The following is a 13,687-nucleotide window of genomic DNA, read 5'->3' on the forward strand; positions in this document are numbered from 1 at the left end:
ATCATATATGAAGTGAGGAAAGGGTGAATAAATCTGAAAGACTGAATCATACAGAAGAATCTGACTTACCTACAAAACCTGTTAAATTACTAACCTATGCTGAGTTTATTAGACTCGACTAAAAGCTAAGCAAGAGGTTCCCCCTGCCACATATCACCTAACAAGGTGGATATGAGGTCTCACAAGAAATTGCAGATTGTAGAAAATAAGCTACAGTTTATCCTTCTGTGTAATAAAATTGTGACTGCTGCACACAATTTTATGTACTGATCAAAATGTGTCAGCATACTTGTGAAAGATTTGGAGCACATTAGATGAGATTCACTGGGCTGTGGTCCCACACTGACTCCACCATTGTTAATAGGATTTTGAGACTGTACTTACCTGCCCTCCCACTCTGCCCAGTGAGCAGCTCTAGCATACAGAGTCTAATCCACAGGAGGGATTTGGGGCTTCATGACTACGACCACCCATTTTTGCTGTCTCCCCCAATATTTTGATAATACCAAAAATGACTTTTTCTTAGATTCCCTTTTAGTAATTTGAACAAGATTAGATTCTTCGTTTACTTAAGAAATCCACCAGTCATAGCTTTTGTTTATTTATTTTTAATCTCTATAAATAAAAAAAGAGAGCAGTGCCAATGATATTCTTCCAATTTCACTTTTGTAAAAAAGCCTATATATGTGTATCAGTTTCCTTCTCTATGCTATTACAACACATAACACTGGATGACTTAAAACATCAGAAATTTTTTCTCTCACATTTGTGGAGACCAGAAGTCTGAAATCAAGGTGTCAGCAAGGTTGATGCCCTTTGGAGGCACTGAGAGAATTGTTGCATGCCTCTGTCCCAGCTTCTGGTGGCTGTAGGCAATCCTCGGTATGCCTTGGCTTGTAGAACTCCAATATCTGCTTCCATCTTCACATGAACTTCTTCCCTGTGGGTCTCTGTGTCTCCTTTTCCATCTCTTTTAGGGACACCTGTCACGGGATTTAGGGTTTACCCTAATCCAGAATGACCTCAACTCAAGATCTTTTCCTTAATTACAAATACAAAGATCCATTTCGAAATAAGGTCACATTCACGAGTACCAGGAACTAGAGCTTGGACATATCTTTTGGGGAGACACAATTTAACCTACTATAAAGTGTATTTAAACCTTTTAGAAAGTGGGAATATCAGTTTAAATATTATTGCCAGGACAATAAATTAGTCAGACAATCAATCAGAATTACATACTTTTTAGATGTTAAAAATAACTTTCATGGGACGCAGCAATAATCTCTGAAATCAGGGTATCTCTTAATTAACATAAACGAGGAGAGTTTTATGATACAAACTAGTATCAGCTTTTTGCTTTCTGGCAGAAGACTAAACATTTTTCCTTATCTTGTTGAGATTTATTTTACCATAATTATGAGGGTCTGTGATTTTTCAAGGCCAAGTCCTAGAAAACCATTAGTTAACAGCAACAGGAAAAAATCAGTCTGAGAGCTCAAGGTTTACCACATAGAAAATGACAAAGAAGCAAAACAGAGTACTTAATAAATACAACATGGGACATAGAATGCTTTAAATCTATGCTTCCTAATCATAGATTCTAAGTTTCTGTAAATATTTGCATTTTGGATTACTATAGAATTTTTCCAGAGGTATTAAAGGGGTGGTATCAACAAAATATTATTTTAAAGTGTAAACAATTACTCAAGGGAGATACGACAATGCTAGTGGCCAGGCACCATCAAGTATCTCTCCCCTTGCTTCTGTTATGGACCACTGGGACCACCATCTGCTCCCAGAGTCCATATTCCCACACTTCAGTGCATGGTTTCTCACGTTCAGGGACAGAAATAAGACTGTTCTTCTGTCTCTGTGGTATGACTGCAGCAGTAGGCATGGTACTAGAAAAGGTATTTCCAGTAAACTGTTAAAGTCTCTCCCTTACTAGAGTTCATGTAAGTGTGGCAGTGACACTGCCCTATGGGTCAGATTTGGCATTTGGATCATTGGAGGTCACCAGGATAAGGTATATACTCTGATAGAGTCAGAAATGGAATTGTTGATAGGGCAGTCAGAGATGAGAATAAAGTTGGAGGGACCCAAAATCACTTCCTAGCCCAAAAAGTAAGAGTGAAATAAGGAGGGAATGGGGCCAACATATAGGAGACAGAAAGAAATTAGGTCAGAATGGAAATAAGTCAGAACAAGCAAAAGAGATCTTGGGAAATTTGTGTAATATCCACAGAAAACACTAAAGGTGCCTGAGCTTATCTTACTGGTTAATTGATGGGTGGAATGCAGAAGTACTGGGATGGTTTGAAGATTAGAACTCCCTTCAACTCCATGTTCCCCTTTCTAGAATCCATATTTGGACCTATTCTTTTTATTTTCCTTCCAATGAAGGATAATGAAATGCCTCTTATTCTATTCAAGTATAGCATCTTCATTTGTGTTCTTAACCCTATGCCCATCATCCCAATCAATATTAAGCAAAGATTTTTTTGACAGTTTTTAATTGTGTACTTCTGTTCATTTAAAAAAATTGTTTCCAAGATCCTATAAAGTTACTACCCAGTAATATGGGATATAAGTCACCCTCTCAGCATGGTATTTTGTTTTTTGAAAAAGCATAATTTCTTATAGGAATCTTCCTTTATCACACAGCATTTACAAGACTGTCACATATAATTATGTTTATGATCTAAAAAAGGGTGATTAAGAATTTACATAAGTAGACTGGGGTGGAGCCAAGATGGCGGCATGAGTAGAGCAGCGAAAATCCCCTCCCAAAACCACATATACTTTTGAAAATACAACAAAGACAACTCTTCTTAAAAGAGAGACCAGAAGACACAGGACAACAGCCAGACTACATCCACACCTGTGAGAACCCAGCGCCTTGTGAAGGGGGTAAGATACAAGCCACGGCCTGGCAGAACTCGAGCACCTCTCACCCCAGCTCCTGGCAGGAGGAGAGGAGTCAGAGCGGGGAGGGAGAGGGAGCCCAGGACTGCTAAATAGCCAGCCCTAGCCATCCGCATCAGACCACAGACACAGTGCATGCATGGGGTGCTGAAAACTAGGGAAACAGGATGGACAGTAAGACCTGTGAGTGGGTCCCTGAAGCCAGCGCCCCGGGGACAAAGAAAAGCGAGTGCTTTTTGGAAGTCTTAAAGGGACAGGGACCCCACGGCTGGACAGAAGCGTCCCAGGACACTTAGTCCAGCAGCAGGGAACTCCGGGCACCCTAAACCCCTGGATAGCAGGGCAGCTCAGAGGACCCTCATTGAGATAAACAGCCTCCCAGCCATTTCCCCTCCAACGTGGCTCCGCCATATCGGAGCAGCAGCCCAAGGCAGGCCACGTCCACAGCAACTGTGGAGATAAACTCCACAGTGGCCGGGCAAGAACCAGAAGCCCCATCTGCGCACAGCTGCCCCGCACAAGCCACTAGAGGTCGCTTTTCTCCCAGGAGAGGAAGCCCACAAACCAACAAGAAGGGACATTCTCCCAGCCGTCACTCGTGCTAGCTCCACAAACTATCTCTATTGCCATGAAAAGGCAGAATTTGAGGCAAACAAAGATCATGGAGACAACACCTGAGAAGGAGACAGACATAACCAGTCTTCCTGAAAAAGAATTCAAAATAAAAATCATAATCATGCTGACAGAGATGCAGAGAAATATACAAGAGCTAAGGGATGAAGTCCAGAGGGAGATTACAGATGTCCGGAGGGTGATTACAGAAGTGAAACAAACTCTGGAAGGATACATAAGCAGAATGTATAAGATGCAAGGGGCCATTGATGGAATAGAAACCAGAGAACAGGAATGCATAGAAGCTGACAGAGATAAAAGGATCTCCAGGAATGAAACAGTATTAAGAGAACTGTGTGACCAATCCAAAAGGAACAATATCTGCATTATAGGGGAACCAGATGAAGAAGAGAGAGAAAAAGGGATACAAAGTGTCTTTGAAAAATAATTTCTGAAAACGTCCCCAAACTAGGGGAGAAATAATTGATCAGACCACGGAAGTACACAGAACTCCCAGCAGAAAGGACCCAAAGAGGACAACACCAAGACACATAATAATTAAAATGGCAAATATCAAGGACAAGGACAGAGTTTTAAAGACAGCTAGAGAGAAGAAAAAGGAAATTTTTTTCATTAAAGGAAAACCTATCAGGCTATCATCAGACTTATCAACAGAAACCTTACAGGCCAGAAGAGAATGGCATGATATATTTAATGCAATGAAACAGAAGGGCCTTGAACCAAGAACACTGTATCCAGCATGATTATCATTTAAATATGAAGGAGAGATTAAACAATTCCCAGACAAGCAAAAGTTGAGGGAATTTGCCTCCCACAAACCACCCCTACAGGGTATTCTAGAGGAACTATTCTAGATGGGAGCACTCCTAAGACTAAACAGATGTCACCAGAGAAAACAAAAATACAGCAAAGAAAGCAGACCAATGAAATACTAATTAAAGGCAAAAAATAAAATCAACTACCCACTAAAAGCAGTTAAATGAAACACAAAAGAGCACAGAATAAAAAAACCTACATATAAAGAATGGAGGAGGAGGAATAAGAAGGGAGAGAAGAAAAGAATCTCCAGACAGTGTATATAACAGCTCAATAAGCGAGCTAAGTTAGGCAGTAAGATACTAAAGAAGCTAACCTTGAACCTTTGGTAACCACGAATCTAAAGCCTTCAATGGCAATAAGTACATATCTTTCAATAATCAACCCAAATGTAAATGGACTGAATGCACCAATCAAAAGACACAGAGTAACAGAATGGATAAAAAAAGCTAGACCCATCTATATGCTGCTTACAAGAAACTCACCTCAAACCCAAAGACATGTACAGAATAAAAGTCAAGGGATGGAAAAACATATTTCAGGCAAACAACAGAGAGAAGAAAGCAGGGGTTGCAGTACTAGTATCAGACAAAATAGACTTCAAAACAAAGAAAGTAACAAGAGATAAAGAAGGACATTACATAATGATAAAGGGCTCAGTCCAGCAAGAGGATATAACCATTATAAATACATATGCACCCAACACAGGAGCACCAGCATATATGAAACCAATACTAACAGAATTAAAGGGGAAAATAGAATGCAATGCATTCATTTTAGGAGACTTAAAGATGCCACTCACCCCAAAGGATAGATCCACTGGACAGAAAATAAGTAAGGGCATAGAGGCACTGAACAACACACTAGAACAGATGGACCTAACAGATATCTATAGAACTCTACATCCAAAAGCAACAGGATACACATTCTTCTCAAGTGCACATGGAACATTCTCCAGAATAAACCACATACTAGGTCACAAAAAGAGCCTCAGTAAATTCCAAAAGATTGAAATTCTACCAACCAACTTTTCAGACCACAAAGGTATAAAACTAGAAATAAATTCTACAAAGAAAACAAAAAGGCTCACAAACACATGGAGGCTAAACAACATGCTCCTAAATAATCAATGGATCAATGAACAAATTAAAATAGAGATCAAGGAATATATGGAAACAAATGACAACAAAAACACAAAGCCCCAACTTCTGTGGAATGCAGCGAAAGCAGTCTTAAGAGGAAAGTATATAGCAATTCAGGCATACTTAAAGAAGGAAGAACTATCCCAAATGAATAGTCTAACATCACAATTATCGAAACTGGAAAAAGAAGAACATATGAGGCCTAAAGTCAGCAAGAGGGATATAATAAAGATCAGAGAAGAAATAAACAAAATTGAGAAGAATAAAACAATAGAAAAAATCAATGAAACCAAGAGCTGGTTCTTTGAGAAAATAAACAAAATAGATAAACCTCTAGCCAAACTTATTACGAGAAAAAGAGAATCAACACACATCAATAGAACCAGTAACGAGAATGGAAAAATTACAACAGACTCCACAGAAATACAAAGAATTATTAAAGACTACTATGAAAACCTATATGCTAAGAAGCTGGAAAACTTAGAAGAAATGGACAACTTCCTGGAAAAATGCAACCTTCCAAGACTGACCAAGGAAGAAACAGAAAATCTAAACAAACCAATTACAAGCAAAGAAATTGAAACGGTAATCAAAACATTACCCAAGAACAAAACCGCCAGGCCACATAGATTTACCTCGGAATTTTATCAGACATACAGAGAAGACATAATACCCATTCTCCTTAAAGTTTTCCAAAAAATAGAAGAGGAGGGAATACTCCCAAACTCATTCAATGAAGCCAACATCACCCTAATACCAAAACCAGGCAAAGACCCCACCAAAAAAGAAAATTACAGACCAATATACCTGACGAATGTAGATGAAAAAATACTCAATAAAATATTAGCAAACCGAATTCAAAAATATATCAAAAGGATCATACACAACGACCAAGTGGGATTCATCCCAGGGATGCAAGGATGGTACAACATTCAAAAATCCATCAACATCATCCACCACATCAACAAAAAGAAGGACAAAAACCACATGATCATCTCCATAGATGCTGAAAAAGCATTTGACAAAATTTAACATCCATTCATGATAAAAACTCTCAGCAAAATGGGTATAAAGGGTGAGTACCTCAACATAATAAAGGCCATATATCATAAAACCACAGCCAAAATCATACTGAACAGCGAGAAGCTGAAAGCTTTTCCTCTGAGATTGGGAACAAGACAGGGATGCCCACTCTCCCCACTGTTATTTAACATAGTACTGGAGGTCCTAGCCACGGCAATCAGACAAAACAAAGAAATACAAGGAATCCAGATTGGTAAAGAAGAAGTTAAACTGTCACTATTTGCAGATGACATGATACTGTACATAAAAAACCCTAAAGATTCCACTCCAAAACTACTAGAACTGATATCAGAATACAGCAAAGTTGCAGGATACAAAATTAACATACAGAAATCTGTGGCTTTCCTATACACTAACAATGAACCAATTGAAAGAGAGATCAGGAAAACAATTCCATTCACACTTGCATCAAAAAGAATAAAATACCTAGGAATAAACCTAACCAAAGAAGTGAAAGACCTATACCCTGAAACTACAAGACACTCTTAAGAGAAATTAAAGAGGACACTAACAAATGGAAACTCATCCCATGCTCTTGGCTAGGAAGAATTAATATCGTCAAAAAGGCCATCCTGCCCAAAGCAATATACAGATTTGATGCAATCCCTGTCAAATTACCAGCAACATTCTTCAACGAACTGGAACAAATAGTTCAAAAATTAATATGGAAACACCAAAGACCCCGAATAGCCAAAAGCAATCCTGAGAAAGAAGAATAAAGTGTGGGAGATGTCACTCCCCAATTTCAACCTCTACTACAAAGCCATAGTAATCAAGACAATTTGGCACTGACACAAGAACAGAACCACAGAACAGTGGAACAGATTAGAGACTCCAGACATTAACCCAAACATATATGGTCAATTAATATATGATAAAGGAGCCATGGACATACAATGGGCAAATGACAGTCTCTTCAACAGATGGTGCTGGCAAAACTGGACAGCTACATGTAAGAGAATAAAACTGGACCAATGTCTAACCCCATACACAAAAGTAAACTCCAAATGGATCAAATACCTGAATGTAAGTCATGAAACCATAAAACTCTTAGAAAAAAACATAGGCAAAAATCTCTTGGACATAAACATTAGTGACTTCTTCATGAACATATCTCCCTGGACAAGGAAAACAAAAGCAAAAATGAACAAGTGGGACTATATCAAGCTGAAAACTTCTGTACAGCAAAAGACACCATCAATAGAACAAAAAGGTACCCTATAGTATGGGAGAATATATTTGTAAATGACAGATCCGATAAAGGCTTGACATCCAAAATATATAAAGAGCTCACACACCTCAACAAACAAAAAGCAAATAATCCAATTAAAAAATGGGTAGAGGAACTGAACAGACAGTTCTCGAAAAAAGAAATTCAGATGGCCAACAGACACATGAAAAGATGCTCCACATCGCTAGTTATCAGAGAAATGAAAATTAAAACCACAGTAAGATATTACCTCACACCAGTAAGGATGGCTACCATCCAAAAGACAAACAACAACAAATGCTGGCGAGGTTGTGGAGAAAGGGGAACCCTCCTACACTGCTGGTGGGAATGTAAATTAGTTCAACCATTGTGGAAAGCCTTATGGAGGTTCCTGAAAATGCTCAAAATAGATTTACCATTTGACCCAGGAATTCCACTTCTAGGAATTTACCCCAAGAATGCAGCACTCCAATTTGAAAAAGACAGATGCACCCCTATGTTTATTGCAGCACTATTTACAACAGCCAAGAAATGGAAGCAACCTAAGTGTCCATCAGTAGATGAATGTGAATAGATAAAGAAGATGTGGTATATATACACAATGGAATATTATTTAGCCATAAGAAAAAACAAATCCTACCATTTGCAACAACATGGATGGAGCTAGAGGGTTTTCCAAAGCTGAGTGTGCCCATTTGGAGCTCAGCTTTTCTGCTTGAAGTGCAAAAACAACTTCCTAAAACTCCTAGGCAGTAACACTAATACTTTGATTATCTGTGATCAGATGAACTGATAAATCTCAGTTGTTAATGCCCCTTTTTTTCCCCATTGGTAAAATTTTTTTTAATTCTAGAACAGATGCATTTTTCTAATCTTACACTGAGAATTTCATTCCAAATATCTCCTGAGAGGCACATACCATATACAGGAATCCACCTTAATCCTTCTCACTTTCATATACTTGAGAAATAAGTTTGAAAACACTCACCATGCTGTGTCCACTCATTAACAGGAAGAAGACTTGATTAGTGGTAAGCTATAAGTACCTTCAAACCTTGATGAGTTCACTAGTGTTGACATGTTGAGGTACAGGGAATTTGGCTTTATGCAGAACAGGAAGCTGCTGTAGTAATCCAAACAATTTGATACTAGCACAAGAACAAACCCATAGATCAATGGAACAGAACAGAGAGCCCACATATAAAGCCACACATATATGGCCGATTAATATATGATAAAGGAGCCATGGATATACAATGGGGAAAAGACAGCCTCTTCAACAACTGGTGTTGGGAAAACTGGACAGCTACATGTAAGAGAATAAAACTGGATTACTGTCTAACTGCATACACAAAAATAAATGTGAAATGGATCAAAGACCTGAATGTAAGTCATGAAACCATAAAACTTATAGAAGAAAACATAGGCAAAATCTCTTGAATGTACAACAAGCTTTTGTACAGCAAAGGGCACCATCAACAGAACAAAAAGGCATCCTACAGTATGGGGGAATATATTCTTTCTCATTTATCCAATAAAGGGTTAACATTTAAAATATATAAAGAACTCACATGCCTCAACACCCAAAAAACAAATAATCCGATTTAAAAAATGGGTGGAGGATCTGAACAGACACTTCTCCAAAGAAGAAATTCAGACAGCCAACAGGCACATGAAAAGATGCTCCACATCACTAATCATCAGGAAAATGAAATTTAAAAGCACAATGAGATATCACCTCATACCAGTTAGGATGGCCAACATCCAGAACGCAAGGAACAACAAATGTTGGTGAGGATGCAGAGCAAGGGGAACCCTCCAACATTGTTGGTGGAAACGTAAATTAGTTCAACCATGGTGGAAAACAATCTGGATGTTCCTCAACAAACTAAAAATGGAAATATCATTTGACCCAGGATTTCCACTCATAGGAATTTAGCCAAAAAAAACAAGATACCTGATTCAAAAAGACATATGCACCTGTATGTTTATCATAGCACTACTTATAATAGCCAAGATATGTAAGCAACCTAAGTGTCCATCAAAAGATGAATGGATAAAGATGTGGTATATATACACAATGGAATATTGTTCTGCCATAAAAAGAAAACAAATCCTACCATTTGCAACATGAATGGATCTAGAGGGTATTATGTTCAGTGAAATAAGCCAGGTGGAAAAAGACAAGGACCAACTGATTTCAGTTATTTGTGGAATATAACAACAAAGCAAAACTGAGAGAAAAAAGCAGCAGCAGAGTGGTTACCAAATGGAAGGGATTGGGGCAGGCGGATGGGGTGGGAGGGAGAAGGGGATTAAGGGGCATTATAATTAATAATAACAATATAGGTAGGTCACAGGGAAGGCTGTACAACACAGAGAAGACAAGTGATGACTTCAGCATCTTACTACACTGATAGACAGTGACTGCAATGTGGTGGGGAGTGGTGAGGACTTGATAGTATGGGTGAATGTTGAAACCACAGTGTTGTTCATGTGACCCCTTCATAAGACTGTATATCAATAATACTTTAATTAAAAAAAAGAACAGGAATCTGCTTCTCACCCTTGCATCATTATATTATCACCAGGACTTTGGTGGGATGTTGCTCTTGGATAAATTGGACATCTTCTATTCTTCAAAGGTGAAGCATGGCTTGAAGGTCTTCTCATGGGGTCTAGAGCAGGAGGCTGGGCAGGGATGGTGAGGCAGAGGGTTCTGGCTGCTCCCGACTGAGATTGCAGCAGCTCTGACTGTAATGACAATGACTTTGGTAAAGATTTATTAAATAGCTCCTACTTCCCTTCTCCTCCTGGTTCTTCCTCATTTAAATGTCCTCCTACTCTCTTCAGTCTCTTTGTCTATTGAATACTTATCTTATAAAGCTAATAAACATGCTCAAGACTTGTTCATAAAAACAAAAGCAAAAACAGAAACAAAAAACCCTCCCTTATTTCTGCATTCCCTTTTAACAACTATGAGATGGTCAAGGCTCAGTCAAGGGTTGGCATTTACTGCTTGCATTTGGCTTAAAAAGAGAGGTACAAAGAAATTAAGGGTGATAAAGAGACAAAGGTTCAGTTTTCCAATGATAAGGGCCCAGTCTGGATGGGGGAAAAAAAGATTAGAGCACAAGAAAATAATCTAATGGGTAGGGAGAATATGGTTATGTTCAGAAATCAAATAGATGGATGACATCAGAGGGACAGTAGTGGGAGGAAGGGTTCCAAGAACTAGGTAGATTGAAACAAAAGTGTCAAACAAATAATTGGATGTAAAACTTAACATTTCTGATGAGGAACAATTCCTAGTGAATGATCAAGGGTATGGCCATGGGTAGTCAAAATAAATTGAATGTTTCTAGATCTGAGAAGGCCAAGTAAAGATAGAATGTTAGATGAATTGTCCACACGGACATGAATGTCACCCAAGATGAGAGCAAAGTATAAAGTAACTGAAACAACTATAAGCCAACTCCTCAAATCTTCTAAGAATAAAGGAGTCAGTAATTGTCAGCAATAAAAAAGGATAGAAGGTGGGTAGCCTCAATATGGTGCAGTAGGAAGGCCAGACAGAAACTTCCTCCCACACACATGAAAGGAAGCAGCTACAGCAAATACAACTAAACCTGAAAAAGAAATGAAGACTGAAGAACACAGCATCTACACCTGGGGAAGAGAAGACTACATAGAAAAGGGTAAAGGGGAAGAGCCACAACCAAGTGGGGCCCCAGCCCTTCCACCATCCCATCCCACCATCCCAGCCCAGGTGAGAGGAAGAGGAGAGAAGCAGGAAGGGAATAGTTGCCCAGGAACTCTACATACCTGGTCCTGGAGATCTGCTCCAGAAACATAAGTCCACATTGCACTGGGTTCTGGTGATTAGTGGGACTAGACTCCAGGGACAGTTGGAAAACTCTGTGAGGCTGACATACCAGCCACCTATGGAGGACAGACACTCTCCACTGGCTCTGCCAAGACCTAACACAGAGGTTGCAGTTTGAAAGACTTGACAGTACTGAGAGGGGAACCAGAGGGGTTGGATGGAACTGTCTCTGAAGGAGAAAGGCACATGGATGACACTTCCCCAGCCCTCCCTTGGCCCAGTGGGTGGAACACTCTCAGAAGCCCCAGGTGCTCTACTCTCCTTGCTGGTGGCTTAGCCCCAAGTCACCTCCAGGCTCGCCACTGAAGCACCAGCCCATTCAGCCCAGCAGTGTCAGACTTTGCTGCCTGGCAGGTACAGAGAGACTCTCTCAGCTTTCAAAGCCCTGTTTCAGCCAAACTTGGGAGAATTCTGCAGAGGGCAACTCCAAAAGCTCCTTCCTCCCCACGGATGGTCAAGCCAGGTACTGCACACCTCACTGCTACTAAGGAGCACACAAGGAGCCTATTGCTGCAGCAAGTGTGCACTGCCCTGGCATGACTAGCTGCCTCTGCCACTGCAAGATCAGTCACTGAGCAAATCACTACTACCACTTGACCTTGTGTCCACACTCCCTCCCCACCATGCATGTTGTGCCACATCTGTGAACCCATGTGCCCTTCCAGCATGCCATTCACTGCTGCCACTGCATGCCCCCCCACCACTGCAGCACACCCCATTGCAGTGTCTAGGCATTGAGATGCCCTCCCACAGCACAACTTGCCACTGATGCCAAGCACCCCTGTGCTCCACAACCAGGCACCTGTCACCACCCTGAGCCATATGCACCCTGCCATTGTGCAACTTTCTCTGAGACTGCCCCATCCACCCCATTAACCCAGCAGCTCCACCATCACTGCAGGGAAAGCAAAGGTTGGCCTGCACACAATGATCCCAGCAGGACCACTGCTCTGATCACATAGGCCCTGCTGAAGCAAACCACTGACCTCATCAGACGGTAAACTACTGCCAGGAGACAAAAAGGCAACACTGTCCATTGTTCACTAACAGCAACTGGGGCTCCACAGCTAAGAAAAACCAGGAACTGGAGAGAAAGGAGTCTTGGGATTCTGGGCAACACAGGATGTCTTCTTCATAAAGCCATTACTCTCCAGACCAAAAAGCACAGCAGATCTATCTAATGCAAAGGAAGAAACACAGAAACCCTGACAAAATGAGGAGGTAGAGGAATATATTCCAAACAAAACCACAGGATAAGGCACCAGAAAGAGGGCTGAATGAAACAAAGAATTTTCTTGATAAGTATTTCAAAGTAAAAGTCATAAATATGCTCACAGATCTGCAGAAATGTATTAAAGATCTCAGGGAGGATTTCAACAAAGAGATACAAGAGCTGAATAATACAGTAACTGAAATGAAACACAAAATGGGTGGAATGAATAATAGATTCCTGCAAGTAGAGGAGACAATCAACAAGATGGAAATTAGAGAACAGGAACACAATGAAGCTAAGGAACAAAGAGAAGAAAGAATCTCTAAGGATGAAATAATGATGAAAGCTTTATGACCAATCCAAATGAAGCAATATTCTCATACTAGGGATAGCAGAAGGAAAAGAAAGACATAAAGGGATAGAAAGTCTCTCTGAGGAAACAATTCTGGGAGACTTCCCCAGGATGGGGAAGGAAATAGACACTCGTGTCATGGAAGCTTAGAGAGCCCCTAACAAAAGGAACCCCAGGAAGACAACACCAAAAAGTATAATAATTAAAATGGCAAAGATTAAGGATAAGGAGAGAGTATTGAAAGCAGCCAGAGAGAGAGAAAAAATTACTTATAAGGGAAACCTTATCAGGTTATCAGCAGGCTTCTCAGCAGAAACTTTACAGGCCAGAAGGGTGTGGCATGAAATATTTAATGTACTGAAACAAAAGGGACATCAACCAAGAATCCTCCACTTGGCAAGATTCTCATTTAAATTTGAAGCAG

The 13,687-nt window shown here is 40.0% G+C and overlaps 1 pseudogene; it reads right to left on the reverse strand.

The window, feature by feature from the left end:
• Positions 1 to 8,686: 8,686 nt before the first annotated feature.
• LOC108398043 (microtubule-associated protein 1 light chain 3 beta 2-like) lies at positions 8,687 to 12,735 on the reverse strand (annotated as a pseudogene).
• Between the last annotated feature and the right edge of the window lie 952 nt (positions 12,736 to 13,687).

The sequence above is a fragment of the Manis javanica genome, chromosome 4 (genome assembly GCF_040802235.1).
Source record: "Manis javanica isolate MJ-LG chromosome 4, MJ_LKY, whole genome shotgun sequence".
Lineage (NCBI taxonomy): Eukaryota > Metazoa > Chordata > Mammalia > Pholidota > Manidae > Manis > Manis javanica.